The sequence below is a fragment of the Drosophila ficusphila genome, unplaced genomic scaffold (assembly GCF_018152265.1).
Source record: "Drosophila ficusphila isolate 14025-0441.05 unplaced genomic scaffold, ASM1815226v1 contig_791, whole genome shotgun sequence".
In the NCBI taxonomy this organism is placed as follows: Eukaryota; Metazoa; Arthropoda; class Insecta; order Diptera; family Drosophilidae; genus Drosophila; species Drosophila ficusphila.
Window position 1 is genome coordinate 2,837,562 of NW_025064737.1, and position 18,955 is coordinate 2,856,516.

The following is an 18,955-nucleotide window of genomic DNA, read 5'->3' on the forward strand; positions in this document are numbered from 1 at the left end:
TACTTGCACTTCTACTCCACTTCCCACCCCCCAATATATATTGTATCTCATCCCCTCTCGCATCTCGCATCTCGCATCTCGTATCTTGTATCTTGTATCTTGAGTCGGGCACTCCTCAAACTTGTTCTGCGCGCAGACAGCTGCAACTGGCGATTTCATCGGTGCAGTTCCTTAAAGCACTTCAACCTGGTAATTTGTGGCCTTGAAAGCCTTTTCGACTGGCCTTGTTTCCTTTGTTTACCTGCTGCTGCCTCTGTGGCTTCTCGCCACTGTTCACCTTCCTTTTCATCCAGGCAGGGCTTCAATATGTTCGAGTTGTGGTTTGTCCACTTTTTATAACCGCCACTCGTCCGAAAAAGTGCAAACAGATTGGTAACACCTTATGCTTATTTACTCGTGATCAGCATTCAGAACTACTCATAAGGACCCGGAAAACTTAAATATAATATAATATAATATAATATAATATAATATAATATAATATAATATAATATAATATAATATAATATAATATAATATAATATAATATAATATAATATAATATAATATAATATAATATAATATAATATAATATAATATAATATAATATAATATAATATAATATAATATAATATAATATAATATAATAAAATATAATAATAAACATTAGAAGTCTGTGAATTTTAATTCACAAAGGAAATGAGTATTTAATTGTTGGACTCTTGCATTTTATTCAGTTGATATACATTTTAAGATTTCGAAATCAGAAATCTGTTCTAATTTTTTAGTTAAATAAATAATTCGCTTCAGGGCTTAGGGTAAAGTTGATAAAACATAAAATCTTTTAATTTTTAATAAGCCTTCTATACTGTCGAATTACTTTAAAAATGAAATGTTTGTATTACTTTCCCCTTATTATTTTTGCCAACTCACGACTCCAATTCGACACGGCAGATTAAAATAGCTTAATACAAGCATCCTCTTCAGAAATACTTTGAGAGTAGAAACGCAAACCTGCAAACTCGACCTTGACCTGGTCTTAAAGTTCGCGTTCACTCCCAGGCTGAAAGTCGATCTGATCTTCAATGCACAATCGCCCACACACGATCAACTCAGCCAGCCGACTGCTAATTGAAATTTCAGGAGCTTGTGGCTTTTGTTTTGCCACAAAGCCAAAATGGCAAAGAGAACAATGCCAATAAAATCATAAAGAACCGCGACAACAACACCGTCTGTTTGCCAGAGCAAATACCTTCGACAGGCCCCCGCAGATCGTCGAAAAAGCCAGGCCAAAATGGCATGGCATCGCACGAGAGCAATTTCAAGCGGTTCAGCAAAGATTTGGATGTGTGAATAATTCGTATGTGGCGGCATTAAGACCTATGGCGATGCCGCGCACGTTCCGAGGAGCAGAGTGGGTGGCTGATAATAACGATAATGGCCGAAATGATGATGGTAATGGATGTGTGGGCGTTTCCCTAAACTGTCGACTGACTGGCGTTCTGGCAGTTTAGTCAATCCTTTGCCCAGCTCTACGACAACACGTATAGAAAGCTCGTGCATGCACTGGAAAAAGTATTTTCATTTTATAAACCCAAGTAAAATGTTTAAGACATTTCTAGACTATTTTGGCAATGCTTTAAAGCAATTTTAGAACACCCAACAAGTGAACGATGCCTTTACACTTTGTGGCTGGCAGCAAAAACTGCAATTTTGTATCTTATTTTGTTTTTCGGCTATTAGTTGCAAAGGAAAAATATTAATATCTTGACAACCAATGGACGATATTGTGCAGTATTTTAGGGACTTTAAAGTGCAATTAATTCGAATCGAGTTAGATGCCGAATCGAATTAATTTGAAATGCCTGCCTTTGGTTTTTGCCAAGTGTAACTTAAGCTGACATTGGCTGTAAATAGCAGTTGACCCTGAAACGGTGCACAAGAGAGCCTCCCTCTTCTCCCCCTTCCGCCCCCTTCTTGCCACCAAATAGCTGGCAAATTGTGTGCTCATGTGTGCGCTTCTGGTGGTGTGCAAATGTGTGTGCCAGTGTCTAAAAGCGTTTCATGTTTGACTTTCACTTGCAGCTGTGACGAGCTGCAACATTTGCTGCGCCTGTCAACGCCAGCAACACTGAGGCAGCAACAACCACAACAAGCACGGCCATGCAGCAACACAGCAACAGCAGCAACACTGCAACAGCAGCAACAACAAATGACAACGGCAACAGCAACACAACACGCTCGTTTGTATCGGCCGTGTTGTTGGCAACCGACGTTGTTTTTGGCCATAATTTCCATTGATTGTACAGTGATTCGAAATGAGCTGAAAGGCAAAAGGATTAGAGAATATGTATTGGGCCTAAGTTAATGTTTCGGTTTTCCTGTTTTGCCTGATAAACATGCCAATACTTCTCACAATTTCAAGTAAAAAGTTTTTTAATAAAAACTGTAGTAGGATTGTAATCCATTTAAAATTGTGTATATTTTGTTGTGAGACCTCTTACACTTCTTATAAATAATATATTGAATTTCAATCAGAGATCCCACTAGGAATTGGGCCTGGGGGAGTTAAATATAGGTTTTAAAAAATGTTTCTACATGTTTAAAGAACATTTTACGTTTTGGTAGGCCCACTGAAATACTTTCTTCAATCATAAAAAACTTCTATCGCAAAATGTGTGTGTTGACTCGACTTCGACCTTGGGGGATCGTCCAGTTGCTCCTCGAATTTTGTGTCCTTCACCACAGTGCCTGCCAAAAGAGCACTCATCCGCCAAGCGGTGGCAGCCCGTCTGTGTTCGGGGTTGTTGCTGTGGTCCTATCTTCAGCCGAGGATGAAATGCAACGCCAATGTTGTCCACTGCCGCCCCTCCGCACATCCGAACATCCTGCTCCGCCTGCTCGCAAATTTTCATTAGTGTTTCGCCACTGCTGGTGTTGTCATTGATGTCGTGGTCTGTCGCTGACAGCTGACTGCTCCCGCTCCTGCTCCTGCTCCTCAATCCCCTCTGCAACCAGCTCCCCATCCTGCTTCTACATCCTGCTCCTCATCCTGCTCTTTCCATCAGGTTTTGGCGTGGGTGTTGCCATAGCTTGGCCAACGGTTATTGTGTTCGCGCTTTGCATAACGATTATGAAATGACGCTTAATAAAAAAGTGGCAGTCAAGTCAAACAGAAGCCGAGTCGCCTAGCTGCCGCCTGTCCCACGCGGCGTATGAGCAATGTGCATGCAAATACATTTATCGTTGCTTTCGAATTTGAATTAATTGCTACAATTAATTGGCCGAGTTTACATAAGCCTTCCTGATCGGTTAAAAGCACTTGGTGGGAAATATATACCGAAGAATTTTGAGTCATTAAAAGTTTTAGAATGAAATAAATATCATACATTTATAGGCATCGAAAATTTAAGTTCCCTTAATATCTGTGATCTCAGGACCACCACCACGGTTTTTAGTATTTAATAAGACATTTTTCTGCGTTCAATTTAGATTTTATTTACTTTTATTGATTTAACTATATCCAGATAATATATAACAAGTTATTTATAATAAGAATGAAATAAATATCATAATTTCATGGGCATAAAAAAATTATATTTACTTAATATTTTTGGAGTAAGGACTCTAGAAGGGATCTTACTACATATTTGATAACTTATTTCTCTGCATTCAATTAAAAGTTATATATATTAATAACAGCTGCAAGGGGATTCATTGGATCATTTATGGTCGAATAAGAATATAGGTTTTTCTAATTAGCACACTTCCCACAAACAGCTAATTATAGCCATCTTACTATAACCGATACTACATATAAATATTGTAGTACAGCGGAATAAGTAAAGCTAATTTTTTGTTTCGCAATTTCAATTTGTCTGCCTTCGCCTTCGTTGGATTTGTGTTATTAATAAATGCAATGACCTGAAGACTTGTCTGGCTTTTGGCTCTCAAGAAGCACTAAAAACTGTACGGCAGTCCTATATGCACATGTATATATAACATGACGTTCAGACATTATATCTATTTGTACGAATATATATATGAAAGCCACGATGTCTGCTGGCATTGTTCGGTGCCGACATTTTGCCTGACACTCGGTAAACAAACAATTTTCGTATTTCTTTTCATAAATTGCGACGAATTATATTTTGTTATCTAAGCACAAGATATCCACACAAACATGCAAATATTATATATATATATATATATTAATGGAAGTGCGCGCCGAACGGAGGCGAATGCACTTAGCCAAATTGTGCGCATCCATTTTTAATAACGCAAAAGAACGCTTTCTGCTGGCTTTTAGGAGCTCTAATTCCCTGGTAATTTGAAAGAATTATTTATTGCTCCAGAATGGTTTTCGCAGCATGAATTAGTTTAACGAACCACTGAGCTTTAATTTTAAATCAAACGCAGCATAATTGTTATCTGAAGTTGTTTCGAGTAGCCTTAATTAAAGCGTAGCAAGGCTCATGTAAATTGGTCTGCATAATAAATTATAATTTCGACCAAACTTCTGTGTGGCCCAAGCAAGTGGCTTTTAATAGCATACAGTATGCATAGCTGGGTGTTTAATCGATTTTCACACCCTTCCGCTGGCCATTTCAATGCCACATGAGCCGCCCGCCAATCAATTTGGCATTCAATCTACGAGATTGCTCATATATATCAATATAATTATCTGTCATTACTGTTCTCGTTCGGGGGAACACATTACGCGAACAATGTGCTATCGATTGTCTCGGATCTGAGTTGAGTCGGGCTGGCTCGTCGTCCTTGCTAATCGAATTCAGCTTTATGATTTGCTTTACAAATTTATTGCTTTTCAAATTGGCCTAAACGGGGGGAATTAGGCACGACAAGGCAGTGGAGCATGCACAAGGATATGGGCAACATACTCTATTATCCGACCCGGGGGATTGACACGTGAGCCCCGGATCAAGGGAGCCAAAAACAGCCAAGTGGCTAAATGACTGTACGGCTCAATTAGTTTGCCGCATTAATGATTTATTGACAGGCGACCTCCGATCCACTTTATCCGAAAAAATTATATGCCTTCTTATCGGGTTTTCGTTTGTCACAAGACTTTATTTAATTATGAATACACAGCCGGCTTATCGCATAGGCTACCTGATATTTGCCACCGTTTCTCTGGTGGCTTCAAAGGCAGAGAAAGCCGCCGATAAGCCACCGATCCTCCCGTCGCTTCGCAAAATTTCCATGGCAAAAGGGAGGAAAATTCCGAGAGAGGCACCCGCCGCTCATAAAATCTTTTGTGTGCGCTGACCTCTTCAAATCTGAGCGAAGATAGTTAGGTAGGAAAAACACTCTTTGTTGTCGATGTTTGCACACTCATAAATATTTGAATTGCTAGTCAGTAATGGAAAATTAACGAGGTTTAGGTGGCGTGGAGTTGATATGACTTGCATCACGTATGTAACACAAATTTTCCATAAGAATATGAATACGAAATTCCGCCAAAGGTTAGATTCAAGACCAGATGTGTTTACGCTTTAAATTATTGCTTGGCATGTGTATTTTTATTAGTCCTGAAAAAAGATTGTATTGAAAATGTATATATTGATTTATAAAGGTTTCTCAAATGTGGTTTTATCTATTATCTATTACCTACATATATTATATTATAAACGGAAAACTCAACTTCAGACTTTTAAAAAGTTTTTCCGTATTATTAAACAGCTTTTATCACTTTGTATTCCAGTTTAAATATTGCTTATAGCTGCGTATTTTATCCTTATCTGTTGAGAAGCGAACGGCTTCTTCCATCAAATTCATAAAAGAATTGTAAGGGTTGGGGCAACTTTAAGGTGCTACATCACCTTTTAAGTCTTGTGATTCCATGATGGGCCATTAATAATAATTCAATTGCATGTTGCTGGAATCCTTCTTGTGCGGCGAATCGATGTTTCGCTTTGACACATAGGTAAAATATTAGTATTTTGTGAAAGTTAAATATTTACCTTTGTCTTTGCCCTGTCAAAATACTCGCGATATAAACACAAATACAGACTCGGTTAAAAAGGCAAGGAAAAGTATATTCGCCTGACATTGACCCCAATTATGGCGCCCCATGTGTTGGCAAAAGCGCTGGAAAAATACGAAAAATATTGATAACACGAAAACAGCCATTCCTACGATTTGTATTTACCATGTAAATAAATTATAACTCATATGCCCCCAAGGGGGAACACAACAGTTTCTGTTTTTTGTTTGAGTTTTTGGCGATAAAATTGTTTGTGCAATACAAATTGATTGACTGCATAATTGGATTTGAAATTGAATTTTCCACAAGGCGGGCAATAATGGATGAATATTTAAATGTTCTATGACAAATGTTTTAACACGACCCCCTCCTTTCCCCAGAAGCCCCAAATGGCAAATGTCAATGGGCTTGTCACTTCCTTTGGCAACTCGACTTCAACATCGAGTTGAAGCTAGAATTTATGTCTCTAACAGCAGCGTTTGACAGTCTTTTTGAAAAGAACAAATTCATTAATTGGAATCTAGTTTTGATTTTCAAAAACTGAATACAAAATAGTATAAACTTCTGTTTGAGTAACGAGCTTGGTGACAGCATAAGATTTATGCTATTTTCAAAACATTTTAAATAGATTTGCATTTATATTTATCGAAAACCTGACTCATAATCCAAATATTATGTTATTTTGTAACCGTTTTGGATTACTCAAATCTTTTTCATCTCTAAGCTTAGCCAGCTTAAAAACAAAAATTTACACAGATATTCAGTTGCAAAAAAATTCTTAAATAGATAAAATAACTGCTTGCTCTTACATGTGTCAGAATATCTGTATAAGTTATTTAAATCTATATTAAGGGCGTAACCTGTACTAATAGGTAATGATAGGTACTAAAACCAAAATCATTCAAAGGAATAATATATAAATCTCGGCATTCAAAGTTCTTACAATTTAAAAGCCGTTAAGCCTCCGCTTTTTAATTGTTTTGTTTTGAATATTCTCATGCGACAGTTCAAATACAGAGCATTTAGGAATTCAAAGAAATTCAGGCACGTTTTGCAATTGCTTTGCAAATTTAAGGCACATTTATTTGTATGAAAAATCGAATGGCGCAACCAAAGCGACAAACTTGATTGAAAAAAGCCGCACCGAAAAACTAAAGCTCAATTCAGCAACAATAAACGAATAAAAATTTCACTCACAGCAGCAGAACAGACTTTAGTGCATCCATATAAATTCGATTTTTATGCATTGCTTCAATTAAATGACAGAATGAAAAGCAAACAGAGCCGAAAACAACAACCACTATTCAGCCGGTAACCGAACCGCCTCACATACTCATACTCTAGCCGGGATTCCAACCGCATTTCGGGGTTAGTAGGTGGGGGAGATAAGGATATATGATACATGTATGGATGTACATAAAAGCGGGCTTTGGACCCAAAAATGCATTTTTTCAGCTGCCTGGCAGCGACAACGAAATCGTTTGAATTTTTCCTCATTTAAACGAAATTCGCATTTTCCTGTCTAGCCGGTTTGCCAGCGTTTTTCTTCGCTTTGCCGCCGACTTTTCATTATTGGACCACACCAGCACACACCAGCATGTGCTGTTGCCATTTGGCAGGCCAAACAACTTGCAACAGTCGCCGTGTTGATGTTGTTGCGGCGGCTTTGCTATTTTTAGCAGCTGCAACAAAAAGCCGTCGAAACATTGCTGGCCAGATACTCGGCTCGGTTTGGAAGTACCTTCCGTCATATTCCGGACGCCAACCAACAACAAGAGCGAAGAAAAAGAAAATAAAGCGAAAATTAAAAAGTAAATCTTTTTGCTTTCCTCCTCGTGCTTTGCATTTTCAACAGCTCAGCAACAACGCTCTGGGAACCCTGACAGTTGGATGGCAAAATTGGTAAGCTGCAATCGCTTCGGGAAACTGGGCAGTCGAAATGCCATTTGTTATTTAGATGAAGCTGCTTAAAAGCGAATATTTTCGCTCTTAAACTTTTAGTCGAGAAACCCGGTAGGGCTCACCGATGAATCTGTTTATTATGGAAATGATTTTGGTGCAAAACAGCCCCAAAACAGAAAAAACAGGAAGTAAATATAAGAAAATAAACTTAAGGATGCTTGACTTTACTTACTTACTTTACAAAAGCAATATCCCTCAAAATATAAGAGGCCAACAAATCATGCAATTCCGTCCAAAAGCCATTTTGGATATATAGTATACAAGTACTATAAAAACTCCAATCATTCTTCTTAAGAATCGTGGAGTGAATGCCATTAGCCCATTTATTGTATTTCAATGTCTTTAAAAACTAATTACATACTAGTCTTTGGTCGATCGCAAAATTAAAACATTTTAATGACTATTCTTTATGGCTCTTAAGCTAATTATCTTCGAGTTCAATACAAGTCAAATAAAGTGAGGTGTGTAGGTGTGTAAGCTCAAAATGCTTTCAACAGTTTGATTGGAATGGAATCTTAATATATTTCTTTATTAATAATTACAGTTATGAGCTAAACTTAAACAACGGCTAAAAGCATTATGCAGTGCCATCTTAAATATTTTTAAATAATTTGTTAAAGTGGTGCTTCGTGTTGTCAGCCCCACGGGACTCGTTCGATCGGAGACCCTGATTATCCATGCCCATAGCCAAAGCCTTGTCCATAACCATCGTCATAGATTTAGTCATAGCTTCGGCTGTACGAGTACATGCGATTGCGTTTTTTATAGCCCCCAAGGCGCAGTCGAAAACATTTACATTTTAGTTCGAACAATTTATGATTGTGTAATAATATTGAAGGCTGAAAATTATGGTCGTCCGAGTCCGAAAAACTGTAAATCGGCGGAGGGAGAACGCGGCAACGAGGGAGAGAGACGGAGAACGAGCGGCAGCAAAATGATGTTGCACTTTTTGTGATTTCGTCGAGTTGCGTATTTTGAAATTTGCATAATTTGCAATTTGAGCCCAGTCATGCGTCTTAAATGGGCAGAGAAAGAAGAAAAAATCGCCCGTTGCCAGCTAAATGAAAGAAATTCCCAAGGCTGAATTGGAAATTCTACTCTACCCTCTTTCCCCAGCTCTGAAATGCAGTTCACCTCAGGGAAGAGAATTCTCCGGGCAAATGGCAAACGCTTCAGCCTTGGTGGCAATTTCCTTGTCGAACGGAATTCGCAGGTGAGAGGGGTTGCCCGGATAATTGCAGCACTTTCACCCCCTCAACAATGACCTACATTAAAGTTGAGGAAATGCACTTGCCGCCGAGAAGCTTCAAGCGAAATCAAATAATTGCAGCGCCGTCACATGGCTCATGAGTAATTTAAATGAAATTACAAAGTCGCCGCAACTGACTAACCTCCAAAAAAAGTAACAACAATATGTGTATCGCAATTGCAATTCAAAACAAGTTCATTGCACATGCGCAGCAGCATTAGAAGCAACAAAAAAGCTAAAAAGCATATTAGGTAGGCGAACATCGAATACCCTTTCTTTGGTGCTCAGAGATGGAATACAAATCTGAAAGATACTCTATATATTCGGATGTGTTGCCAGCAAGCATCCCTGCAGTTCTGGCTGTTCACAAGTGAATTGTGGCAATTACCAATCATGTGTGTAGGAAAGGAAAAGTGATATTTCTAAGTTTCCCTCTCTTGCTCACTCTTAGAACAAATGTATACCGAAAACGGCAATGCCATATAAAATGTCTCTATGAAATGTCGTCGTTGCGGCAACGGTTCCTACCCCCGCTGTCGTCGGTGCGGCTTTGCACATTTCATCGACGACAAAGCAATTTTGGAACTGCAGGGATAATAAAGTGAAAAAAAATGTGTGGCATGTATTCTAATGCAAAGATTTTCGACCAGAATCAGTCATAGCTCATAAAATAACCATAGATATTGTAATCATATTTATGCTTTCATTTTTAATCTTTTAAATTTAAAATACGAGTATGACATGAAGAATCACTTTGTGTCTTCGATAAAAAAAACCACTATACAAAACTGATCATTCTCATAATTTTCCTGAGATGCAAGAGGTTAAAATTGTTTTCAAACTTAATTCAAGTTATGGATTTATCTAATTCAATAGGAGTAATATAAATTAAAATACTTCTTCTTTTTGGTTTTCTTCAAGTTGAAAAGCCTCCACCTTAGTTCTTATACCCAAAGAAAGTGTATAAAGTCAGCAAATCGAGCTTTAAGTGGCAGCCGCACTTTTCGCTGGCAACATGTATCTAAACATCGGTAAGCAAACGCACACTTGGGAACGGAAATAAGCCAAAAGCCTCAAGCAGGTTTTTGGCCTGCAAAAAAAACAAGTTTATTGCAGCACATGTGTTTGCCGGGAGAGAAAGAGAGCGAGAGCAAGACAGAGAGAGAGAGTGAGCAAGCGAGAGAGTTCAAGAAGCAGCTGCGACTGCGCCGCGATCGAAAAACATAATGCCGACGTCGGCAGCGATCGGGCAGATCGGTCGGTTCGGTTTTCGGCTCTCCACTTTCTGAGACAGCACGTAGAAATTTCGTTCGATTCGATCAGTTTAAGTTTTCCATTTGCAACGAACGCAACGCCAAGTAGCTCGCTCCCCAAAACCCACAAAATCGTCTGAAACAAAAACAAAATCAACTGAGAGTCCGCGCCAAACGAAACCGAAACACAAATACAAAACGCGCGCGCGCTCAAAAGTCAGTGCTTAATAATAAGATATATGTGGAGCACAGCGATAAATATTGTAAAAATTATTTTTAAAATTATGATCGAGTTGGTGCGACTGTGTGCGGCGATGCTGACAATTGCAGTCCGCTGATGCTGATTACTTTCCTGCGCCCATTTCCCATTTTCTTCCGATTGTCCGTTGCATTTCAGCCATTAGCGTCCGTTGCTCTGGCCGCAGTAATAAATTGAGTTGTTAAGAGTGTCACACAGTTAAAATTCCGTTTTCGAAAATTCTTTTTAAGTTGTCTGCACTCTTCGAAATCTGTTCGCCAGAGTTTAAATCATTTGAAGAAATTAAAATTTAAAAATAAAAATTACAATCGATTTTACCAATAAATTATTAACTGAAATTTCATGAAGAATATTTAAGGCAATACTTTCTTGCAAAAGCTTCTCTTTTTTTAAATTCCATTGTTATCTTAAATATTATTACACCAAAATTTGAGCAATAAATTGAAGAGAAGATTTATTTTTTGCACTGTGAGTGTCCCACATAGTTGTTATCAAATATATAATAATAATAATAATAATTAATAATTAATAATAATAATAATAAATAATTTTTAATTATTTTAACCGAAAAATGTCCACAGAGTATACAGAATAAAATTGAAATTTGTAATTGTACGCGAGTGCTGTTTTAAAACCAAGCAAAAGTGCCAATACAGTGCAATCAATACGAATGAGAAATGTGACTAACAAACCAAAGGAAATCCAATTGTGCCAAACTTCAAAAAAGACAAAATAACTCAAAAAGGTATAGAAATATTTACCATTTGTGCTGCAATAATTAATGACTGTGCTGCAATTTTTGGACAAGCGCGGGCTCAAACCCCTCAAATCTCTCTCTTTTCGCCATTCTGCTTTGCGAATGTTTTAGGCGCGGCTTGCGGTTTTTTTTCGCCAGCTTCTTTGTGCAGTGAACGGTTTTGTTTTAGTCGGTTGGTTTTATTTTACCGTTCCAATCGGCATTAGCCCCCGTCTCGAACGTCGTTTTCCTTTGTTCTTAGCTTTTCGGGCTTTCACTTTTATGTGCGAAATAGAACCGAATAACTTTTTATACATTCCTCGGCGTTTTCGGCCGCCTGCAGGTCATGACATTCATGTAATATCTTTTTGTTATTACTTATTACAATGACAAAAGTAGCAGGGAAAAAATATAAAAAAACAGCTGACCACCACAAAAGAAACCAAAGAAAAAACTTGGCCAACAATGACGAATACGGCAGGCACAAAAAACCAAAGACCTACGCCTAATTTAAGGTCATCAGCACAATAAAACAACAACAATGACAATAACCACCGTCGGCAAGAAAGAAGAAGCAGCACTAACTGCTTATAGCCACGAAAAAAAAGTTCAAGTCGCCAGTTTCTCTGCCGTCGCTTCGTTATTTTCTGATTTTTTTTTCGGATTTTCTGATTTTGTCTACGGCCCTTCCATGCCATTTGAGTGGAGAATTAAAAGGCAACGGTATATGAAAAAGTAATGATCGCACACACATACATATGTACATACGTACATATGGATGTACATCCCCAAGTCAGTGGCTTTCCCACTCCTTTACGGCTTGACCCGCAAAAGTTGCCACACTCGCACATGAAAAGAAAAACCCAAGAAAACTACAGCAAAATCCAAAGTTGAATTTTTTAACTTTCCATAAATACAATTTTAAACTCCATAAATTTGTTTTGAATATTAAATAAAAGGAACCATTCATAATGGTTATTTTTGAATGTACTAATTTAACACTCCAAAAACATATTTCCTTCAATACAACTGGATTAAATCATAAGACAGAAATCTGAACAAAAGGTTCAAAGGCGAACCAATCTATGCAAATCTATGTAGATTCGAACCTGTTCGAAAATCTTGTAGCTCGATTTGCAGACTGTTTGGCGACTGCAGCAGCTTCTCTCTCTGAATCGAGAGGCGAGAAAAGGGAAAATGGGAAAAGCATCCACTTGAGATAATCGCTGGCTCTGCGCTGTTTACGTTTTTTATAAATAGACCCAAAAAATGCGTAAAATGAGCAGGCAAGAACAAATTATAATTAGAATAAATGTTAAACTCAAACTTTGACAGATACGCAGTACTGGGCAACCAAAAAATAAATCCTAGCAGGTGCTGTTGTTGTTGTTGCTGCTAAATTGAATTTTAGGAAAATGTGCTTAGGTAATATACGCTTTGAATTAAATGCGACGCAGAATTAATATCTAGGCGCGCTACGCTCCATCAACACCTGATAGCATAATTAAGGCGGATTAACTTTTCAGTTTCTATTTTGACGCAAAACGGCAAAATACCCCACAAAGCGCCGATATAATATTTATTGACTAAGCCACTTATCACGGTGTCCGCGAGGTGTGCATAAATTTTCGGCCACGTGATGTCGCCCGACTTCTACAGATAGATAGTGAAACTAAACAATACTAAATTCTACACTTGGCCAGTTGACGCAGCTGTTAACGTTTTTCCTAAAAAAAAATATGGGCGTGGCCCACGTAAAAGTGCGATCGGCTATGCAAATCAATTTGAGCTGTCAGGAAACGGCGAAAAGAAAATTACAAAGTTAAATGGGAAGAAAGAGGAGAAAATGGAAAACGAAGTGCAAATAAAATGAGTTAATAATTTAAGGCCCAACGCGGAAATGCAAATTGCCACAGAGTATCTACGCATAGCCGTGCATCTGGTTTTTTACTTTTATCGATTCCAAGTGACAGATCCACATACTTATAGTATGCAGTGTTGAACGAGGAAGTCTCTGAGTCATTTAGCCGTTGTTATTATTATGGCTGCCAAAAGGAGGCTTGTCACAGGACAGAATATTTTAATCTGGCCGCTCAATAATTAAACATACATATATACATTTTATGAGGTGCTTTTTTGTCATGTTGTCTTTTCGTGTGATTTATTTATGGGCTTTTGTTTGCCTCTGCTCACTGTACCCGACTTCGACTTCGGTGAATTCTGCTTGGCCCAGACAAAGGAGCTTACTGCTATTTGTTTGCTCAAGTTGGCGTGAAAAAAGTGTCATAATTACACAAATAAATATCTGTCTATAGATATTTATTATATATGCACACACACCTACGTGTTTGCCGATCTGAAATTCAAACAAAGGCACTCGATATGTCCATCTTATAAACGTACTATATGCTCAATTGGACTTAAAGCACTCTCCATTCTCTCTGCGGAAACTTTTGATTTATTGTCGGCAATCGATGATTTAATAAATACCAATTTTAAGTATCGGCCAGAGTGTCCATAAAATGTTTATTACACATTTACGGTTTGGACGCCCAAAGTGTGCAAAGAATGTTCACTCGCGGCTGCCAAAAACTTTTCCGGCAAACGCTCAATAAATTCTATATTCTATATGTGCTGTAGGGTTGAATGGATCAGACTAATTAAATAAAATGCGCCTTAAGATTTGACCACCAAGATAAATACATTTTTGGAAGATTGAAATGAAATGTAAGGAATTCTATTTTCGAGGGAGACATTTATAGAACTTGATCAGAGATTTAGGCCATCATTATTATCTTTGGTATTTCATGTTAAATTCCCTTTTCTTTAATTTTCGAACCCAAAACCATATTTAGAAAAATATATTAGAATTATATTATATTTAGAAACGTTCTGAAAGAGATCCGCAATGAATACATAATTTAGATTCCGAAATACCACTTCCACTTCCTGTGTGTCGATCGATAGATCGATGGTAATTAATCAACGACTGCACTCATAACTCATTCAAATCATCGAGTGGTGCGTTATTAAAAGCGATTCCGATTTACATATTGATTGCCGCGGGCAGGTGATTTCATAGTCTCCCCATTCTGGGGACTGGGGACTGTCGGCTCTGATTGGAACACCCATGTGATTTGGTTCCGTCTTGGCTCGATTCGGCGGGGCACTTGTAATTTGTTTACGCACACTCGCTGTTTGCTGTTCGCTGTTCTGTGTTCTCTAAGCTGTTCACAATTTGCGGAACCAAGTCGGCGATTGATTGGGTTCGATTGGCGGGCAGTTGCGGGGGAGCTAGCCCCAACTGGTTTCCCCACAAAGGCGGCACATCGGCGCGACTTCCGCCATGGTAAGACACTTTTGTTTTGTCCCCCGATCTCCAGTGGGGCAGGCAGGTAATTATCGAGAGCCGCGAAACCACACTCAGTCGCCAGAACGAACGCCTTAATTGTTGACCGGGCCGAGAGCACAGCGACACGGATACCGGGAAAAAGCCGGGCTCGGGCAGTCGGCATTCCTTCTGCGGTTCACACTCGAATCGGCTCAAGTGTCACGGCTGCGGATTATGTCACTTCAAGTCGCCTCCTATCAGCCTCTCCTCCGGTTACCAATCCCCCGATATACACGTCTATATAGCTCGCTTGTCAGTCGGCGGCTTTTCATAATCATGTTTTCGATTCTGAACCCTCGTTTGTTCGCATATTTGTAAATGCTCGTAGACTAAACACAGCCCATTACAGGTGTGATCGAAGCTCTAAGAAATATTCTTGCCGGGCAACAAAAAAACAAAAGTTGCCTTTGGCTTTGTTTACTGCTTTGTATTTATCAACGGGGTTATGTTACCTGCTCGTTACTTAATGAAAAAGTCGTTAAATTCGAGATGCTCTCAGAGTTTTCAGCTTATCGCCAGTCTATACAATATCTGTTATTACGTGTGTCTTGCTGGAATTTTTATATTTTATATGGCTTACGTGATCTGCCTAACCAAGTGGCTGGCTTTTATTCTAAACACTCAGAATAACGATATTATTTTGTGTCATCGAACGGGCTTCTTTTTTGTTTGTCAACAACTTTATTTTCGTTTCTTTATTGTTTTATGAGTGTTGATATTGCTTGAATTGAATTTCCGCTGGGAACGGAGGTATCTGAAACTCGGAGATGGGTCTTGTACTTCTGAGAACGCTTATCGGAGCCAAAACTTTCGAGGAGAATGTTCTTCTTATCTGCTAGACACTAAACATTTCTACGGGAAAACTGGGTTAATGACTTTAGTGATTGTATTGATCCCAACAAATATTGCTTACATAATCCTCTTATCGAATTACAAGGCAAGAATATTATAGGACAGTTTACATCTGAAGAAGGGAACTGCATGTTCCTAGAAGTATTGGTTTAAAAATATAAAGTTACAAAAGCATAAGTTCTGTAAGTTCTTTTGAATTGGATTAGAAACCAGATAGAATGTCTCGGAAGTCAGTTAAAAAGAAGTTTTCTTTTGTTTACCTGTTGGCATCGGAATGCTTTGAAGGAGTGCCTCTAACGAACTGAAGAAATCATAAATAGAGTGTGAGGGAGCAGCGATAAAGTGTTGCAAAAACCCAACCCCGATGACCATGGGACACCCGCTTAAAGTCCGAACCCATTTCCCTCCCCCCCTTCTGTAGAAGCTCATGAAAGGAGCGCTCCCACGCGTGCAACTAAGTGGGGCAGGGAGCAAAGGAGAGGGAAGGCAGGGGTATCCCCACCCAAAGACCCCCTGCATTTGGTGTATTAGGTGTGCACTGGCCAGGCTAAGCCAGGTGTAAACTGGTTAGTTGACGACTGAATGGTCAGGCAGGAATTCGCAGGTGAGCTAACGCGAATGGGCAGAGTGTATCGCAGTCTATTAATAAAGCCGCAGGCCGTCTTGTCATGTGAAACTGGGCTTAAACAAACAACCCGGCTGATGCAATTGCTTTTGCTTTACCTCATTGTTTTTGCTTCGATTCCGAAAAGGAAATGCGAGCGATCGGTTGGGCAAGCAGAATATCTTGCGGATGTGCAAACTACGACCGATGTCGACCACTTGACACTTGGCTAATGACAACGCCCGCTGAAACGGTGGCACATGTAGATACATTTGTATCTTTGCGCCGCCCGCAGATACATGTGTCGCACATGCAGAGCACTCGGCGGTGTCGGTTCAACGACACCAGCGACCAGTTTTGTTTTCGATTCCCATTCGATTCGAAAACGAAAATGAAAACGAAAAGAGCGCAGTAGGGGAATTAATTGTTTCGCTTTTGAGATTTATCGCGAGACCCGGCAACCCTAGCAGTTCGCTACTGAGGGTTGCCTACGCCACAATTGGCATGGAATTCGAATCGAAATTTATGAACTTAAGACGCTCATTAGCCAGTTGTTTGTCCAACCGGTTTGCCAGCGGGAATAGGAAGCCAGCTTTGAGCAATGGCCAGCTGCTTACGCAGCTCCCTTTTTGTAAAGGAAAGAGAATGGAGATCTTACCCCTTCAAATTCCTAGATACATGTTCTATCTTTCGGTTCGTTTTCCCTTTCATCTGGCCAAGCGCTGCCCCATTTTCCCACCCGCGACGATATGTTTTTGGCATTAATGTAGCAAATCGCTTCAACACAACGTCAGACATATCGCTTACACGCCGAGCACACGCGATGCATCCGCCAATCGTCGTGTGTAGATACATTTGTATCTGGCAGTGTCCATTGTTGCGCCGTCTGAGTGGTTTATTTATATCGTGTTGCTCTTGTTTCTGTTTCTGTTTCTGTTTCTGCTTCAGTTGCATGTTGTCTCCTCCGCCTGTTCGCATTTCATTTCATTTGGCCCCATAACGTGTCTGCACCTACCGCTCGGCGTGTATCTGCGAGATACATTTGCTGCCGTTCGGTTTCTATCGAAGGCGAAAGTGCTGTCGAACGTGCCTGCAACCCAACCGGAATGCGCTCTTATCAAGGTTGATGTTCTTGGTACCTAACAACCAAAAACAGAAATGGTTCCCCTGGATGGGTTGGATTTCAATTAGAGTCTTGTTCAGAAACCCAAAGTGGCTCAACATCATAAATACATTCCCTTTTAATTAGGATTTGATCTGATCACTGATCACACTTTTTGTGTTTAATTTATAATAGGTTATTAAAATCTTTCTCATACCAGCATATTATTCAAATTTTTAACTTTTCAGTGGAGGTGCAATCAACCGATATATACTATTATTCCTATTATTCCTATTTTAAGGATTAAAATACCAAGAATTAATTATACATATGCATGCTTATGTTTCAGTTATATTTACAAAAAATGAATTCATATAGGATAACATGTTTTCAATGAATGCTTACTTCCAAGAACCATAACATTTTGTGGCTGTGTAAGAATGGCATTTTCAATAAGTGAAACTTGTTTTGATATACAATCAATCCCGTGCTATCACGGTTGCTATTATAATTCTTAGGATTTTCCAATCACAAAGCCAAATCCTCGAGATTAGCCCCATCGAGTGGGCCATAAATCAATGGCAGGGGACAGCTGGCCAGCTGGACTGGCTGGCCAAAGTTCCGCCGAGTGGCAATCGTGTTTCCCAAAAACCTTGCCCCTTTAAACTTCCTGAGATGCCACAATCTGGCCCTCTTGTTTGCCACTGCGCATAAACACGGGCTGTGGAAAGTTTTCACACTCGAGACGCCGAAGATTATCAGCATTTTCACTGGACCTTGCCGTGCACTGCAAATTGCCTCTGCAGCCTCAGTGGCAAAGTGACGGTTGGCCTCGTCACCGAGTGTGTTTTATGGACACTTGCATCCGAGTGCGGACGGCCGATCCGCAGATAGCCTCCAAAGAAGTATTTATAAGTCGCAGCTCTCGTGCCTCCCGCTCTTATCAGCTGCCACTGCCGCTTATCACGTGCCGTAGTTTTCCGCTCTTTCTGTGGCATTTGCATGGAAAGTTTCGTTTCCCGCTGATTGCACTCGCCTTCTGGAAATACTTCTTATTTTCCGACCGAAGTCGCAGTTTGCAATAACAGAATAATTAAAATACAATTCTTAGGAATCCAAGCAAGACATTTGTGAATGGATCAGTATCAGCATTATTATTATGTAAGGCGGATCAGAAACTCAAATGTGATTTCTTTCCCCTTTATTATAATTACATATGTATAATTAACACAAACGTAGCACTGCAAGAACATTGTTTTGGTTTTACTGCTGTTTCTGTTTGCCTGCATTTACATTTGAATAAGCAACTTTACCGAGGGATCCACAACTCACGGCGACCAGTTTAATCGCCTGACTAACCATGACATTGACATACTAAATCTAAGACTTTGAATTCGGACTTTGGCTGCAGGTCTTTGGTGTTTGCTTATTTATGCGGGCATTGCACAATTGGCCAGGCGACAGGCAAATAAATAAATAAGCGACTCCTCAATGGGTTATTGATGCAGGCCATAAATTGCGGAGTGGCCTCCTCCCGGTGTAAAGAGCCGAGACCTAGACC

The 18,955-nt window shown here is 39.4% G+C and overlaps 1 protein-coding gene across 9 annotated transcripts in view; it reads left to right on the plus strand.

Moving 5' to 3' along the window:
• The first annotated feature begins 10,515 nt into the window (after positions 1-10,515).
• The window catches only part of LOC108090103 (TLD domain-containing protein 2), a 60,996-nt gene continuing 52,556 nt past the window's right edge, over positions 10,516-18,955 (plus strand). For 6 of the 9 annotated variants that reach the window (XM_017188599.2, XM_017188617.2, XM_017188602.2 and 3 more), the window contains exons 1-2: positions 10,516-10,713; positions 11,291-11,454. The gene's annotated coding sequence lies outside the window, so the exon portion shown is untranslated. The remainder of the gene's footprint in view (positions 10,714-11,290; positions 11,455-18,955) is intronic. The other 3 variants (XM_017188604.2, XM_017188605.2, XM_017188600.2) reach the window with 2 other exon arrangements.